The sequence below is a fragment of the Sceloporus undulatus genome, chromosome 1 (genome assembly GCF_019175285.1).
Source record: "Sceloporus undulatus isolate JIND9_A2432 ecotype Alabama chromosome 1, SceUnd_v1.1, whole genome shotgun sequence".
NCBI classification, from domain to species: Eukaryota; Metazoa; Chordata; class Lepidosauria; order Squamata; family Phrynosomatidae; genus Sceloporus; species Sceloporus undulatus.
In genome coordinates this window covers 218,939,434-218,957,018 of record NC_056522.1, presented here as the reverse complement: position 1 = coordinate 218,957,018, position 17,585 = coordinate 218,939,434, and positions in this window count along the sequence as shown.

Below are 17,585 nucleotides of genomic sequence, written 5' to 3'. Positions count from 1 at the left end.
TGCTGGAGTTTTTGATGGCACTTTTGGATGGAGGGCTGTCCCTCACATCCATCAAATGTTACCTGTCTGCCATTTGTGCCAAATATCAATTCGGGGGGGAGGGTTTCTTTCTTCAAAGACCCCTTGGTGAAGGGGTTTCTGAAGGGTTGTGCCAACCTTTATCCTCCTGTGTCGACACCAACGCCGGCTTGGAGTTTGGAGTCGGTACTGTCCGCCCTCCAATCCAAGCCCTTTGAACCGATGGCCACAGCGGACTTGAGACTATTGACTTGGAAAACCGCTTTTCTTGTGGCCATCACCTCTGCCCGCCGTGCGGGCGAACTCTGTGCCTTACGGAGGGACCAACCATTCCTGAGGTTCCACAAGGACAAAGTGGTCCTCCGTACGGACATTACCTTCTTGCCTAAGGTTGTGTCTGCTTTTCACATGTGCCAAGACATTGTGTTGCCTACTCTCGCATCCAACCCGACGTCGGATGAGGAGAGACGCCTGCACTCTCTTGATGTCAGGAGAGCGCTGGCCTTTTACCTGGACAGAACTGCTGCCTCCAGTCGGTCCGAGAGACTTTTCCAATGCTACTCGGAACCGAAAAAAGGGTTGCCTGTGTCTGCGCAGAGGTTGTCCAAATGGGTGGCTGGTACCATCCACCTCTGCTATGAACTGTTAGGCAAGCCTCTCCCTGGCAGGGTTCGGTCCCATTCCACAAGGTCAATGGCAGCATCCTCCGCATTCCTGTCGGGGATCCCCTTGGAGGATGTCTGCAAGGCTGCTGTCTGGTCCCAACCTCTGACTTTCATCAAGCATTACAGGTTGGACACCAGGGTCATCCGAGACACAGCTTTCGGGAGGGCTGTGTTGGTTTCAGGGTTGCATTGATTGCACTACTGATGTTTTGTGTTTGCTACTCTTGCACAGTTGACACTGTTTATTTTTGTTGAATGTTGATTTGCACAAGTTCTATGGGATCGGTCTTGCATGACCTCTGTTCCCTCCTCAGGTTTAGCAAAATTACTGCTATATTGATTTGTGCATGAACAAAAAGACTGACTCTTTATGGTTCAAGGTGTTTATTGTAATAAATATACCTTTGGTTCACCATAGCTTTGGTCTCAGGACACTCCCTCCGCCGCATACCTTAGCTTGTCAGTCTAAACCCATTTGTATGATTCGCAGAGACCACGAAGAAGAAGGACAGGTTGCTTACCTGTAACAGTATTTCTTCGAGTGGTCATCTGCGAATACATACAAATCCCACCCGTCCGTCCCCTCAGTGTCCTGCTCTCATTGGCTCTCTTTCCATCGCCTGCTTGGCGGAAAAATTGCGGAACTGGGGAAAAGAGCGGGAAGGCAGGGGCCTTATAACGGGTGGGCGGAGTTACCGCCAAAAAGTTTCAATATGTTGCAGAGTAAACTCTGCCCAGTGATTCCAGTAGGTTCCGAGCAGCACTGCGCAGGCGCAGTGAAACCCATTTGTATGTATTCGCAGATGACCACTCGAAGAAATACTGTTACAGGTAAGCAACCTGTCCTTCACACACCCACACACAAGTTTTCTCAGAATACTGAATAATTTTTAATATAATTTCCATCTATAATCTACCATGTGAAAAGAAATTGTGGAGATGAACCATTAAGGTTTGGATATATTATGTATTCTTACTAAGTCTTGCAACTTTGATGAAAAAAGAATGGCTCAAAACTCAAGATTGCCAACAGAAGAAAAGAAAACGTTCCATAAGATTCTTGACAATTCAGAATATTGCTGCAGAAAATACATTGGTACATGATTAGATGTAGTTTTCCTGTGTGGGGAAAAAACATGTTTTTGGGCAGAAAGCGTATATTTTGTGCAGAATATGTTGATTCCTGCCCCAAAATATTGTGTTTTGCAGTGGTTTTTCAACACAGGAAGGTGTGTGTTTATCCTGGGTGTCACCTCTTGGGAATGCTACTGTTTTGGATACTCTCCATCGCAGCTTTCTAATCCTTCTTTCCTTCATTCCATCCATTCTCACTTTCTTTATAGCTTTTCGTTTCCAAAACAGTGTACAACAGTAACTAAACAGTGCAGTAGAAAATAATATTTGGACTACCATAAATCTTTTGAATTTATCCTATTTAGTTTCACTGAATAGAACAGACTTAACTCACAGCAGCTCACTTTTTACTAGTTACAATAAATATATAGGCACTGTACAGGTGACATTACATTATGGCTGCTAACTGGTATGTTGCAACAACTTTCTGCAACTGTGCACTTGATTGACATTTCTAAATACAGCTATATTTTGGCCAACACAAAAGTCTCATTCTCTCAGATTGTGAGGTAAAATGGCGTGAGGCTTTGCACTGAGTTGAAGACATCTAATCTCTTCAAATTCCAAATTCACACTAGTTGTGATTTAAGAAAATCTGGGCCTGTGTAGGCTTCATCTAAGTGTAAAAGTTCTCAATATATTTAGCATAATTTCTGGAGTGTCACGGGATCCATACGTGGGAAAATGGCACTTTCTACCACTCGGACAACAGGTGCATTGTATCTCATGCTTGCAGACCATCTTGTTTTTGGTCATAAATTCAACAGACAGGATTATTTTCCAATGTGGAACACAACTATATTCAACCATGTTTCAGTCAGGTGGCTTCATGCATACATGCACACACATGTATGAAACACATCTAGGTGGTTTTCATTTGCATTTGCAAATGCAGGGTCAGGGGTTTTCCCAGCAAAAAATGGATCTCTTATTAAACAGACACAAATCCTCTTTGCATATGCTCCCACCCTGAGGCCTTGCCATTCAACAACAGAACAATACACATATTAGCATGGAAATCACTCTTACCAACCCAGGGTCACACAGTATATGTATATACCCCACTCACTTCCATGCCAACATTTTCTGAAGATGCCAGCCACCGATGCTGGTGAAACATCAGAAACCATCTCTTCTAGAACATAACCACATAGCCTGAAAAGCCACAAAAAAACTATGGATGCCAGCCATGAAAGCCTTCACCTTCACCTAACTTTAGTGTTCATTAATATATCTTGATACTTCAAAATATTGTCTAGTTCCTTCATAGCTGCCCCTCCAAGTCCTAGTCTTCTGATTTCTTGGCCACAGTCTCCATTCTGATTAATGACTGAGCTAAGATATGAAAACCTGGAACTATTTCAATGTATTCGTTGTCTACTTTAAAGTTATATGAATAATCTGTCATTATTTTTGTTTTCTTGATGTTCAGCTGCAAACCTGCTTTTCCACTTTCTTCCTTGGCTTTCTTCAGTAATCATAGTACTGTAGTATGGTGTCATCTGTATATCTTAAATGAGTGATGCTCCTTCCTCCAGTGTTCACACCTCCTTCCTCCAAATCTATTTGTGCTTTACATATGAATGGTCAGCGTACAAGTTAAATAGGTTGAATACATCCTGGCCTGACCCCCTTGCTAGGTGGTAAACCATTCCATTTCTCTCTATTCTGCCCTAACATTAGCTTCTTCTCTTCAGTAGAAGTTACGCATTAGGACAATCAACTGTTGTTGCACACCCATTTCTTTAAGAGCAAGCCACAGGCTTTTTTTTTTTTCATAATCTAAATAAGCCAAGTTCCTCTCAAATAATTTATTATCCCTCACAACATCACTTCTGGTCATTTTTTGAAGGATAAATGGAGGATAAAGAAGGTATTTTGACAAAGGACATATGAAGCCCATGGGGAGGGGTGCTAGAGGTGGAAAATTGGTGCTGTCTTTCCCAGTGTATTGCCCACTCCTGATATAAGGAAACCTAATAGCCAGTCAACAAACTATGACAGCACCAGAACATCTCTGGCAGTCCAGCACTTTAACCACAGTTTGTTTAAACTCTGAATAGTTTGAGATATATGGTCAAACTTGAACAGAATTATATAATAATAATATAATAATATTTATTTGTATACCGCCCTCTGGCAAACCAATCCGGGTGGTTAACAACAGTAAAATATAAAATATGACAATTAAAAACACTTTATCCCTCCCCCCCTTAAGACAATATTAAACAGTATAACATATTAAAAACACAATGTCAATAAAGATGACCATGAGTTCTTAATCTGACCTCTTGGCCTCTAATTATATCTTTTGTTGTATTTTCAAGAAACACCAAAGCTTTTGCCTGAGGCCAGAATCCTGTTCATTGACTTCATCAGCTATAGAAGCATAGGCAGTGGTGGTAAGAGGGGGGAAAAATCTTGGGCACTTTGGCGATCAAGGAGATCCTGAGACCCTGTAGAAATAGGATGTTCAAAGTTAGCAGATTTTGTTTGCTTTCCCTCACTATGACCATGCAGCCCTGGAAAGAGTGCAACCACTAGCACACTGTATCAACAAGATTTTAACCTGTCTCACTTGGCCACTCCTAACAGACATTGGCTTGAATCCTGTTAGTGGCATATGCAGGTGCAAGTTAACTTTACCCCTGCATATGTCTGGTTTTGGTCACTCCAGAAATTGGTTTTTCCTTCCATCGTTCACAACTACCAGATCCCTCCCATACACAAACAACCCTACTATATTGGTATTGTAGCCCCTTACCATGGTCATTTATACCTGGAGGAGAGTAGAGGAGATTCCTGAAGCATCTGGCCATAGGCAGGTGTAAAATGGTTACATCAGCTGCTGAGATCTCTGGAGAACCCCAGCAGACCTCAGCAGGTGATGTAATTGCTTCACATTTGGCTACAGGGACATAGCCAAATATTCCTGTGACTGACCCACCACACTTTTCACCAGGCATGAAAAGGCTAGGGGGTGTTCAGCATAAATACAATAAGTCCAGGATTGGTAAATGGCTCATTGAATAGTTCCACATGTGGGATTACCATGCAACACTAAATCACTTAGGATTGCAGGCATTGTGCTAGAACTGCCATGTAGCTGCAAAACTGGACTACATACTATTGCATCGTCTGGCATCATTTAACAAAATCTTTACACAGTTTGGAATGAGTAGCAATCTGAGGAGGATGTGTACACATGTCTTTTCCACTGAAGTGTAACCTAACTTCATATACTTGTCAAACCAAACCACACTTTAGAAATAAGCACTTTTAAGGCACTTAATATCTTCAACTGTACACTCAATGATTCATCAAGTACTTGGCGACAATCTGCAGAATTTTCCCTTCAAACTGATCCTGATTCACAACTTGGGGATTTAACTGACGTGGGTGGATGTAAAAACTGGTAGAAGTTGCATCATAAGAGATACTACAAATAGCCATTGCGTACTTAAGATCATTAGCACAGAGAAAATATCTATTTTGAGTGTGTAAAAGCTGACCTTCCTATCTTTCATAAGCAAGACAAACAAATTCAGTATATTCAGGGTTTGCAAACTCTTTTTTAAGGTATGCTAGTAAATAATTTTTCTAGCTTCTACTGGGAAAAAATGAGTTCAACTTCTTTTCCTCTAAAGTGATCCGAATATTGTTAAACTAAATATATTTTAATTGAATTACTATGCAATTACTATGTATGAGAAACAACTTTTAGTAGAGTTAAAGGAAAGGCATTTCACATGTAACAATGACCTGAGTGTTGTTAAGAAATAAATCACAATGAGGCTTAATTTAGTTAGAAGACAAGAATCTGTCTTCCACTGGCATGACTCCAACACAGGGAAGGAAAGAACACTCGAGAGAAGAGGGATGGAGGGAGAGAGGGAGGGAAGGAAGGAGGGACATGCATGTGTACACATACGCACACATATGGATATTGTTATTTATTTAATTTTTTAATGGCAAAAAAATGTGTTTCTTGAATCCTAAACTGATGAGAATCTGAAGTCTGAGACAAACGAAAACCTACCGATTATTGAGATGAAAGGAAGATCAGACCTTTTTAATGTAAAATTCTTGTTGGAAGATAAATGCCCGAAAGTTACTCTTGAAGTTGTTAAATTTTCTCTGAGGCAGCTAGGATTAGAACTCTCTATGCATAAAGGGGCAGTTTGAGTTAGATCTAGCAGCTCCCTTTACTTTTGTCTTATTGCAAGGAATTTTGATAGCAGGTATCTCTTGACTGTATGTGTAATTTTGTCTCTATGGACTGTAATAAGTTATAACTGACTGACTTATTCTGTTTAAAATTCACATGGATGTGCTTGTTTTTTTCTGAACAAAAGAATTAGTAAAGAATTGCAACATTTTCTGTGCAGGAAATAGCAATAGTATTTTTTTTTCTGCCCAGAAAGTACTGTTTTCTGAGCAAAAGGACCAAATGAGAATTTTATGCAGAATATGTCCCGAACTGTGAATAGTTTTCAAAAACTGTAGGAGTGAGAATTGCTAATATTACTCATTGCTTACTTCAACAACAAAAGTAGTGAGGAATTATATCCCTACTCCAGCATAGACAAACCTATCACTCAGGGCCCGAATAGACAGGCCAAAATAAAGCTGTTTAAATGACACATACATCTTAAGAGGCCAGAAGCTGCAGCAAAGCTGTACTCCAGTTTTTAGGACTGGAGCATGGTTTTGCCGTGGCTTTCGGCCTCTTAGAATGCATGCATCATTTCAACAGCATACCTCCAAAGTGACCCGAAGCTGCTGTATTTTGGCCTGCCTGTTTAGGTTAGGGGTGATTCCATTGCAGAATGAAGTCATTTTTTTAAAAAAAAAATTACTTTTATTCAAAATGCACTTTATTCTGGAGAGACAACATCTTTTTCTTGCTCAGTCTCTGTCTCTGTCTCTCTCTCTCTCTCTCTCTCTTTCGCTCTCTCTCTCTCTCTCTATATATATATATATATAGGTAAAGGTAAACGTAATCACTTGACATGAATATCTAGTTGTAACCAATTGTAGGGGATGGTGTTCATCTTCGTTACTAAGCCAAGGAGCCAGCATTGTCCAAAGACTACTCTGGTGGTCATGTAGCCAGCATGACTGCACCAAACGCTGTTACCTTCCCACTGAAGTGGGAAGGTAATAGCTACTTGTATTTGCATGCTTTCAAACTTGTAGGTCGACAGAAGCTGGGACTAGTGACAGGAGCTTACCCCATCATGCAGCACTCGGGCCTCAAACTGCCAACCTTCCAATCGTCAAAATTGGCACCTTAACCACTAAGCCACTGCATCCTTCAATATATATTATATACTGAACTTTATTGCTAAAAGCTATGAGCCACCACAATTCCATATACTTAAATAAAAGTCAAATGGCAGAATAACTTTAAAATGTGTCATCAAATACAAAATAGAAATGATAAAATCTGTTCTGGATACTGTTCTGGATTTGCTGTACTGCAAAGCATAAGACGTCTCCAAAAAGGAGATATGACAGCAGAGTTGGAAGGCTCATTTCTTACATCCCAGAACAGCCATAGCCCCAAATCCTGTTGTACGTTCCAGTTAACATAAACATATAAGATTTGTGTCAACTCTCCATTCAACATGTGAATTGATCTAGCCTAACTAGAACTAACCAATAGGACCTGGCCAATTTTATATAGCTGTAGCTCTGGACTTGATTACGTAGGCTGAGCAACTCATATGTGACTGGAGATGATGAAACAGACTCACTTTTGCCTTCCCTGCTCTGGAATACAATCCATCTCAGACCACAGCATCTATCTTTGGTCCTTTGTATATTTGCCTGCATGCTTCATATTCTGGCCACTTTCCTCTTTGGAGCTCATCATTTCTCAGTACTTCAAGTAATCCCAACCAAGAATTATCACACAGTCAATAGAACCATTTCCCCCCAAAGCTGTGTCTTTAATTTTTGCTTTCACATATACATCAAGAAAAATCAGGAATTGCAAAACTTTTGTTCATTCTCTGTCTCTTCCTCCCTCAGTTGTACTGTATCAATAGTACACTGTTACAGCAGTCTGAATACTAGTATGATTGTCATCCTATGGAATCCTGAATTTAGTGAAGTGCTTAGAATTCTCTGTTCGAGAGATCTAGTCTACTTCCCAAAAATACAGTTCTCAAAGTATTCTACAAAGAGAGACTGAAGATTAAATCAGGTTATCTTGTGTTTAGGAGAGTGCTTTAGAATTCTCTAGCAGAACATTCTTACTAGACTGCAAATCAATTATGTTTTAGGATGGTGGCATGACTGTTAAAGCAGTATCAGACTGATATTACAGGGTATTGCACATACACCTTTACCTTCGACATCAAGCACATTACAGTATATAAGATTGTTTTATTGTGTGGTGTCACTCCATGCACCCAGCTCACATCATTGGCTAACAGAAGAAGAAAAAAGCCAAGGAAGAATATAGAGGGCAGTGGTTAGGTTTTTGTACATTGTTATCTCCACACCTATGCTAAACAAAATATCTTCTTCCCCAAACCAATCAGCTGTCACTTGTATTTCTCTGCCATCTCAGGCCTAGAACTGACAGGTACATAAATAGGAAGGATGGATAAATAAATAAATAAATAAATAAATAAATAAATAAATAAATCACCAATGGACTTGTTGCCGTGCAAAAGAGAACCCAGCTCCAAAGCAATTTATTATTAATGTCTGAATATTCTTGCTAAACAGTTCTGATTATTTCACAAGAAAGAGGTCAAGGTAGTGGAGAAAAGAATTTAATCAAATAAACTCTCAATCTCTCTCCAAATAGCATTTTCATCCAGCAGCATGTAAATTCATCAGATGACTAGCTTCCAAAAGCACAGGCAAGGTTAATCTGCTATGACTGTTAAAACTTCTAGGATGTGCTTACTAAATGAAGAATTTAAAACGGGCCTGAAGCACCTAAATTTATTCCCCATTTCTTGCTTTTGGCTCCCCTATTCCCTAAGAGAACCACCACTTTGCTTAAGTTAAGATCAAACTGAGGCATTCTCTGATCTGGATACACAGCAGTTGTGTTCATTATAAAAAAGAATCTTTTGCCTTGTAATCAGCCTATCATTTAACTGGCAAACAGGCCATTCACTTCAAGGCATCCCATAGAGAAATATGTTTAATATATTAGAACATTAGAAACACACAGCTTAAATGAAGCAGTTATTTCAAGATGAGCGGTGTTACACTAGCTCTGTTTTTGAGTGAACATATGCTTAAGACATGAAGCAAGAAATTATGAAATTCATTGCATCCTTTTCCTGAGATATATTTAGTAGAAGCATCCTTTGTTGGTGTTTGTACTCTATTCCACTTTGAGATTATTTTGACAATGAAAAACAGGTAAATAATTGTATAAATAAAACATATTGTGAAATCATAATGTAGAAAGATGGTCCTTGTTGAACAACTCCTTATGCCAGTCTGTCTTCTTTTAAGATTAATTAAACAAAATTGTTTAGGCAGCCTTATGTTATGTATTAATTTAGGTTTGAAATGTAACTTCATAACTACCAGGGCAGCCGGTGGGTCTGCCACCATGAGGGAAGCGAATCCACTCTTTGATTCCCTGTATCTGCTCTTGCAGCTGCTCTGAGCAATGCCAGAGCGGAACCCCTCTCCTTTCAAATGTTTGGCTATGGCAGAGCTCCCATTTAGCTCAGAGCAGCAGTGATAAAACCAAGAGTACATATTTCACTGTAAGACAGAAGATGCCCTGGCTATCTCTGATAGCTATCTTATATGTAAGGCAACCCAAAAGGCAACCATGTTGATCCATAAACAAATAAGAAAAATAGATCATTGACACCAGAGGCAGGAGTCATGAGGCATTCCAGATATTGTTCGACTGTAATTCCCAGCACTCCTCACCACTGGCCAGGGCTGCTGCAGCTTGCATTTCAAGAACATCAGGAGGTTCAAATGATTCCCAGCCCTTATTTGAAGTTCTGTCCCTAAATGTGCCACAGATTAAAGAGCTCAAATTAGGCTTAGACCAAAAGTATAGTGCTTCCATATGGACAGCTCCTAGTGGCACTACATCAAAAAGATATTGGAGATTATTGCATGTCTTTTTCTCCCAAGATGGGCATGGACTTAAACCGTTTAAAAATGGATGTTATCGCACGCCTCCATGCCCAGGTCAGAGGCATCGTTTACCCAATCCAGACTTCTCCTGGACTTCACAAAAAACGGGAAAGTCCCATTCTTTGCAAAGTCCAAGAGAAGTCCAGATCAGGTACGCGATGCTTCTGAGCTAGACACAGAGGCATGCAATAACATCTGTTTTTCAATGGTTTAAGCCTATGCTCAACCTGTGCCCAGTTCAGGAAAAAAAGGCATGTGATAATCTCCATTGTGAGTTATTCCATCTTTCCCTCTTGGCTCTTTCTTTCTTTCTTTCTTTTTTCACTTTATTTCTTCTCTCTCTCTCATTAGTGGTAGTGGTTAGAAAAAGGACAAAAGTAGCTGTGGGTAACCATAGGATGGTTCCAACTGGCAGAACATGATGTCTAAATCTTCATACAATTTTTCATTTGAGGCAAAGCATTTGCCTTAGTCGGGAGCACAAAATAAAATAGAAATAAAAATCCTTGGTTTTTTACTGTAAAACAGACATGTTCTGTGTATGTCAATATCTGAAGCACCATCCGTACATAACTAATGAACTCTAAAGTTGCAATCTCAAAAACATTTCCTAGGAACTAATTCAGTGAGATTTCCTGCTAAGTAACTTTTTTAAAATTAAACTACCAGAAGAGTAGCAGTGCTTATGAGTAGTTTCATTTCTTTTTAACATACGGAGAATTGCAGACAAGGAAACATTCTGAATATTAGTTGTTTACTTCAGCTGCTGTGAGGGTTCTTCTGCTCCAATACGAAGAAGATTTTGTGCATATATTATGGGAATCATAGAAACAGTTTAAAACTCTCTCATATTCCCTGCCTCCTATACACAAAATACCTTTCTAGAATCTTAGACACCATCATACATGGGAATGTTTTCTAAAAAGAAAGAAAGTAACTGTCTAATTAGGAGCAGAATGATTGGCTGGTTCATGGACTCTGTGACAGTTATGACAAATACATATATTGGCATCGCCCTAACCTCACTTCACAATTTGCAACACAAAGATGGTATTTTCAGAAATGTGCAGAACACTCGGCTACAAAGCTTCACCTTGTCTTGTGCTATTCCATTTAATTTTTTATTAACTGCCTGAACATATGCCATTCTACAAGAGGGTAATAGTTACAAAATGTCAGCAGAAACATTTAAACTGCTAAAATGTAAATGATTTTATAAATTTGTAATGAAATGTAATTGTCGTGGGGGGGAGTAACAGAAAAACAGATATGTTTAACTGTACGCACTGGTTAAAAATGCATCTTACTGGTCAAAAGTAGCAAAACTGCAAGCATATTTTAATGAACACTACAGGCTGCGATGGAATGAAATTAGATTCATAAGCTCAAAATGTGAATCCTATAATATTTTATTTTCTAACATTAGGAAAGTTTGCTATTCACCAAAAAGATATCAGGGAACTTTTTATGTATTTTAATTCATTGAAGCTGTAAGGTAATAAAATACATGGCCTGCTTTAAAGACACATGCACATGTAAATCAAAGAAAATAATATGTAAACAGAAAGGCATCTGTGCACATCACAGCAACTAAGCTTTCAAAAGAACAATATTAGAATGTGGTTAGTTACTTTCCACTAAAATGAAAAAAACAGTTTAGTGATTAATCCCCTCAGCAATAAATTCCTGGGTCAGTGATCTCAGATATGTCAGGAAGGAGAAGACTACAGCAAAAGGATTGAGCTTCTTTCTTCCTTCCTTTCTTCCTTCCTTTCTTTTTCCCCCTTTCCCCCTCCCCCTTTTCCTAAGCCACCACACAGAGCAACCACCTTCCAGTTAGGTTTGCGGGCAACCATCTTTAAATGCTTGAGCTGTTCTGCGTGGCCATGACAAGATTTGCAATTCTCTACGTTTATTTACACACCATCACCCCAACTAGACATCACATCGAAGTGGCATGGTCGCAGCTGACCCCAGGGTAGTCCCTGTCTCTGCCGATCCAATTTTATTCTGCTCTGCAATTGAACTGCAGTCATACAACACAGGATGTATGCACACTACTCTACGCCACAATAAAATTAGCAGAAGCTTGTCAGGGTGTATTTTCTAGTTTTACTGTGACAGACACTGGACAAATATGTCTGCTTTTCAGAAATCCACAGAGATTTGTGCTCTCTTGAAATGCTTACAATTCAACCATGTTTGCTGGTCAGTGGTTTTTTTTTTTTTTTAATATGTTAAAAATCTGACACATGCATTGGATCTAGAAAAATGTTCAACCTGCAATGTGTTTTTAAAAACATTTTGTCCTGTGTTGCATAGGTGAATGAAGTTAGTTTCTCTTTACATTTTATATATCTGCCTTGTTCTGTAAATATACCCATTTTATAGTGAATAGACAAGATGATATTTTTCTTATACTAGAAATTAATATGATATAAATCTATCACATTCAGAAACTGAAGGTGAGGAATTCGAATTTGTTTTTTTTTTAAAGTGTGTGTAAGAAGGGGAGTAACAAAATATTTTACTAAATTTTAAGTTACTGCTTTATAGTGTGAGAGGAGTAAAATATTTTCATAAGTCATTTTTGTAAGTAAGCCAGGGAACTAAATGCATAGTTTAATATGATTCTTTTATGGATAACCACAAATAAATAAGTGTTCCCCTTTGAAAGTGGACTATCTGCCTGTATCTCCTAATATGTTTTATAATCTGTCCCTTTATAATTTTATTCAATAGTCTCTGCAGTCCTTGCATCAAACAGCCTCAAAAGCCCCAAGACCATTTTATATTCACTGGAAGACAGAAAGAAATCCAAAACCTAGTTAAATAAATTGTTCATTTATTCCTTTCCTTTTATGCACCAAGATCTACATGTGGTCATTAATTATAAAGAGACTATTATAGCACCATATTTTCATTCAATACGATGTCCTGGTATATATCAAAGAAGCCCCATAATTAAAACAGAAGGGCCACAATGACAATTAAAATTACAATCTATATGGGGAAAGAAAGTACAGTTCTGCAATTTTTCACCCTGTCACTGTCAGCGCAATGGGCTATTCCAGTCACGTCTCTTGTAAAGCAGCCTAAATGCTTCCTCACCAATGCAACCTCAAAAGCATTATCAGCACCTAAGCAAAAGCCTATGCAAGTATAATTTAATACCAAGCCACAGTTTGCAAGTAATAGCGTATAAAGTGATATTTAAGTGGTGTTTTAAGCACACTTCTGATGGCTACAGCCGCTTTTTACTGGTAAATGCATTTTCCTTTGAGTAGTGATTATGAGTCCTAGGTGAAGAGGTCCTGTGTGCAGGTCTGCCTGTAAGCCTTACTTCCAGCTGCCAATCTTTACTTCATAGTGAGGAAAAAGCCACATAGCACCTTGTTCATACTCTTGTACGCTGTCATCCCCTGAGCCTGATAACTGCAAAATCATTTCCACACAACACTTTCCTGCCTCTGCCTCTTAAACCCTGAGACCTTCACATTGTGCATACACTTGCACCCTTGGCAACCAGCTCCCTAGAAGCGACTCCCTTTTGAACCATATAGTTGTTGTATTTTTTTTTTTAAAAAAAAAACCACATCCCTAGCCTATTTTACCACTTATCTTGGTAAACATCTGCCTTAATGGCATGCAAAGCCTTATGGAGGGAGGAGGGAAGGGCAGGCTGTAAGGGGAAGGGGGGTAGCAATATGTATTTGCTACAAATTTATTGTCTATAAAAGTCATGGAGAGTGAAGTATTACAGTTAAAACTGTGTGTTTCCCCCCTTTATAATAACTTTAAACCAAGCACTCACCATATGAGGCATGCAATAGAGATGGAGAAGGTTTTTGTATAATAAAAAACGGTGACATGGTCATTTTTCCCCAGTTTTGCATTACACAGGCACACTCATGCATGGTGCTTTTTAAATTCTTATTATATGTGAGGTCAAGGGGTCGAATGTCAGAAAGTACTGTTAATTTCACGGGGTTAGGGGAAAGTAAATTCAGAGGGAATACAGATCACTTAGCACAGAGAAGCAGCTCCTCTGAAGTTTGGTTTTTACATTTGTTAGCCGTATCCTTCAGCTGACGAACCATTGAGACCATGGTGACATTCTGGTCCCTCCTATAATGGTTTGACATGCTGCAGCAGGAAAGCGTGATGCAGGCGCCCTCCTGGATGTGCCAGCTATAGGTTCCCTTGGAATCAATGAAGCACTAAAACTTCACACAACTGGAACTGAACAAAGCATGTTGCCATTTGGGCTGTGATGTTTAAATTATAGAGAAAGCAGTCAAGATGTCTTAAAGTTCAATCTGACAAGAAATGTAAAATATATTTCTGTCTTCATTCACTGGGAAGGTAGCATCTTGCAGCGTACGAAATGATTAGACAGAGGCTTTTTCAAAAATAAAATAAAAAGGGGTACATAATGTAAAACTAAGGCTCAAATGTGTCATAGATTTTCAGGGAAGGGTTGTATATTTTTTTGCGAATAAAGTATCTTAATATTAGCATTAGGGTTTTGAGGTGGGGATGGGGGTGGGGAAAAAACTAGTAAAGGAAACAAGCATTTCAAAGGATTGTTCCAACTGCAGCATTGTTAATGATGGAAGGAGACACAAACAGAGGGTTTTCTGTAGAGGAAACTACATACTGTATTGCAAGCTACTTAAATAGTATTGTTTTCAAACAGTTCTCTCTCTCTCTCTCTCTCTCTCTCTCACACACACACACACACACACACCACATTGTGCTCTTGTTATTAATTTTTTGACAGCTTTCATTACAGTTTTAAATTGAGACTTCTGTGTATAACACAATTCTTGGTGTGCATAAAACACAGAAACACATTTCTTTCAGAGGAGACTTTCAAAAGGGGGCAGGAGGGCTAAGCAAGGTATTTTGTTTTTGTTTTGCTGTGCTTAATATCGTTTCTACACAATGGTTCAACTGACTGAGTTGTCATGGATAGCTGGGCCCAGGTCAGGTTTGGCGATTTCATCATTACGTGTTTGCATTCTCTCCTGCGTGGTTCCCGAGTCAAAAACTCATATTGGGCTCAGCTGCCCCTGTATAATTAAATTTTAATGAGTTAGGCTGAATGTTTGGGTTTTGGCACACATTTAATAGTTTTAGCATTTAAATGGTCTCAAGTAGCCGGTGAGACACTGCGCTAACATGAGAGGGGAGGGGGAGTTAGGGGGCCCAGTCTGGGTTTCTAGTGGTGATGTTGCTTGTCACATGATCTCAACAACAAGAAGGATTTGTCCAATTCCTGGTCATTGGCTAAAGTAAGTTTCTTCAGGCACCATGTGCTAGGAAACAGTGGCACCATCTCCCTGGCTACTCATCCAGTGCTTCCCCTCACCCACCCAACTACAGTATTGGAAGACAAAACTGTATGTGCTCCATGACCTTCCCAGGATCTAACCTGCACTGCAAAAATAATGCAGTTCAACACCACTTTAACTGCCATGACTTAATGCTATGGAATCCTGGAATTTGTAATTTTGTGAGCTATTTAGCCTTCTGTGCCAGAGATGATGCCACAGAAAACTAACTCTGATCCAACAGCAAACCACAAATCCCAGTATTCCATTGCATTGAGACATGGCAGTTAAAGTGGTGTCAAACAGCATTATTTCCGTAGTGCAGATTATACCCTGGGCTCCTTTAACTAATAATTGTCTCAGGGGTCACTGGAAGATCCTACTGTTACCACCAAGGTTATTCCATTGGAAGTCCTGCTCCAAGACATGGAATGTAGCCAAGGCTTGTCCTGTGCCTCAGGCAGCAAAATGCCAGGAGCTGAGTTTCAAAAGAAGAATGTGGCAAACGCCTTCTGAATTATCTCTCTTTTTTATTATTAAATAGGACCTTATAATGTACTTTAATTATAATGTATTATTATGTATTGAACAAAATCAGTCTGATATATAGCATGCAGCTCGAGGGTGTTCTCTTGACTCAAAAGTAAGCCTGGGCTCATTTTTAATGAGGACCACATGCTTTCCTTCCACAAGTGGAAATTCAGTGGGTCTGCATGGCACATTGGTATCAGTCATATATCATTTCGGGAGGTTTGACTTTTCCCACAACAGGTGCCTAGCCCATGAAAATATCCCCATGGCCTTGTTCCCACTATGGTTTAAAGCGGATCGTGATTCCAAATGATTCGGTTTAAACCACCATGGTTCCCACTTAATTCAAATCACTGAAGCGATTCAGAAAGGGGGACCATGGTTTTTACCCACTTAACCCGCATCAAAAAGATGCTGGTAAAATGGGGTGTTTTTTGGGCTGAATTGATTTACTTAGAAATAAATTAATTCAGCCCAAGTGGAAACCAGGTAGATTCGAATCAGATTCGAATCCACCCTAGTTCCCACTGGCAGTGGCTTTTCCCCAGCCTCTCTGCCCCAGCCATGCCTCCCTCTGTCCTCGGCCTACCTCCTCCATCCTCCCAGCCCAGCCTGCCTCCTCCATCCCCCATGTCTCTCCGCTGCACGGCCTGGCTTTCTCCGCCCAGGCCTTCCTGTGGCCTCTCCAGCACCAGCCTTGTTCCAGTGCAAAGATAGTGGGAACCATGTTCTGGGCCAAACCGAACTGTAGATTTGGTTCAGAACCTGGTTTAACAGGTAAGTGGAAATTAGGCCCATGTGTAGCAGTTAGAAAACTTTTCTTTTTTAAAAAAAATAATAAAATATTCCACTAGCCCAAGTGGGAAGCTTTAAGAAGATTTGCTTTTCTCATAAAGATGCCAGACAAAGTAAAAGTAGATTCTGACGTCAGCACACACGCTGATGCAGAATCCACAACTACACCTTGTTGTGAGGCAGGCTAGCTTAGGGGGAGAAAAGGTTAACCACATAGCAGCCACAGCTCTGTTTTTCAACTGCTCATCCCCACTCCTCCACAAATAATAATAATAATAATAATAATAATAATAATAATAATTTGTATCCCGCCTCTCCCTATATTGGATTGAGGCGGTTAACAAGAAACAGAAACAATAAAATCAAACATGACTATCAATCTCCCTCCTACCCTAAAATACCATTACAAACAATTCCCAATAAAATGGTTAATCAAATAAAACGAGATCAGAGTCCGGTGGTTACCACTAAACAAATGGAGGAGAAATTCTGAGGAGATCAGTTTGGGAAAGCCTGCCGGAAGAGATCTGTTTTTAATGCCTTCTTAAAGGCCTCCATAGATGTTAGATGGCGGATCTCATCTGGCAGGTCATTTCAGATTTTTGGAGCGGCAACAGAGAACATCCTGTAGGTAGTCGTCTTAAGTCTAGTTCTCTCTAACTGCAGTAGGTTCTTCCCAGAGGACCTGAGAGTGTGAGAAGGATTATATGGGAGGAGGCGTTCCCTCAGGTAAGCTGGGCCCAAGCCAAGTTATTATCGCTAATAACCAACACCTCATATTGTGCCCGGAACCTAATGGGCAGCCAGTGTAGGGATTTTAAGATAGGTGTAATAGAATCAAATTTAGTACTCTCTGTCACCAATCTGGCTGCCATATTTTGGACCAATTACAGCTTCCGAACGTGGCATGAGGGTTGCCCCATGTAGAGCACATTGCAGAAATCGAGACAAGAGGTTACCAGTGAATGTA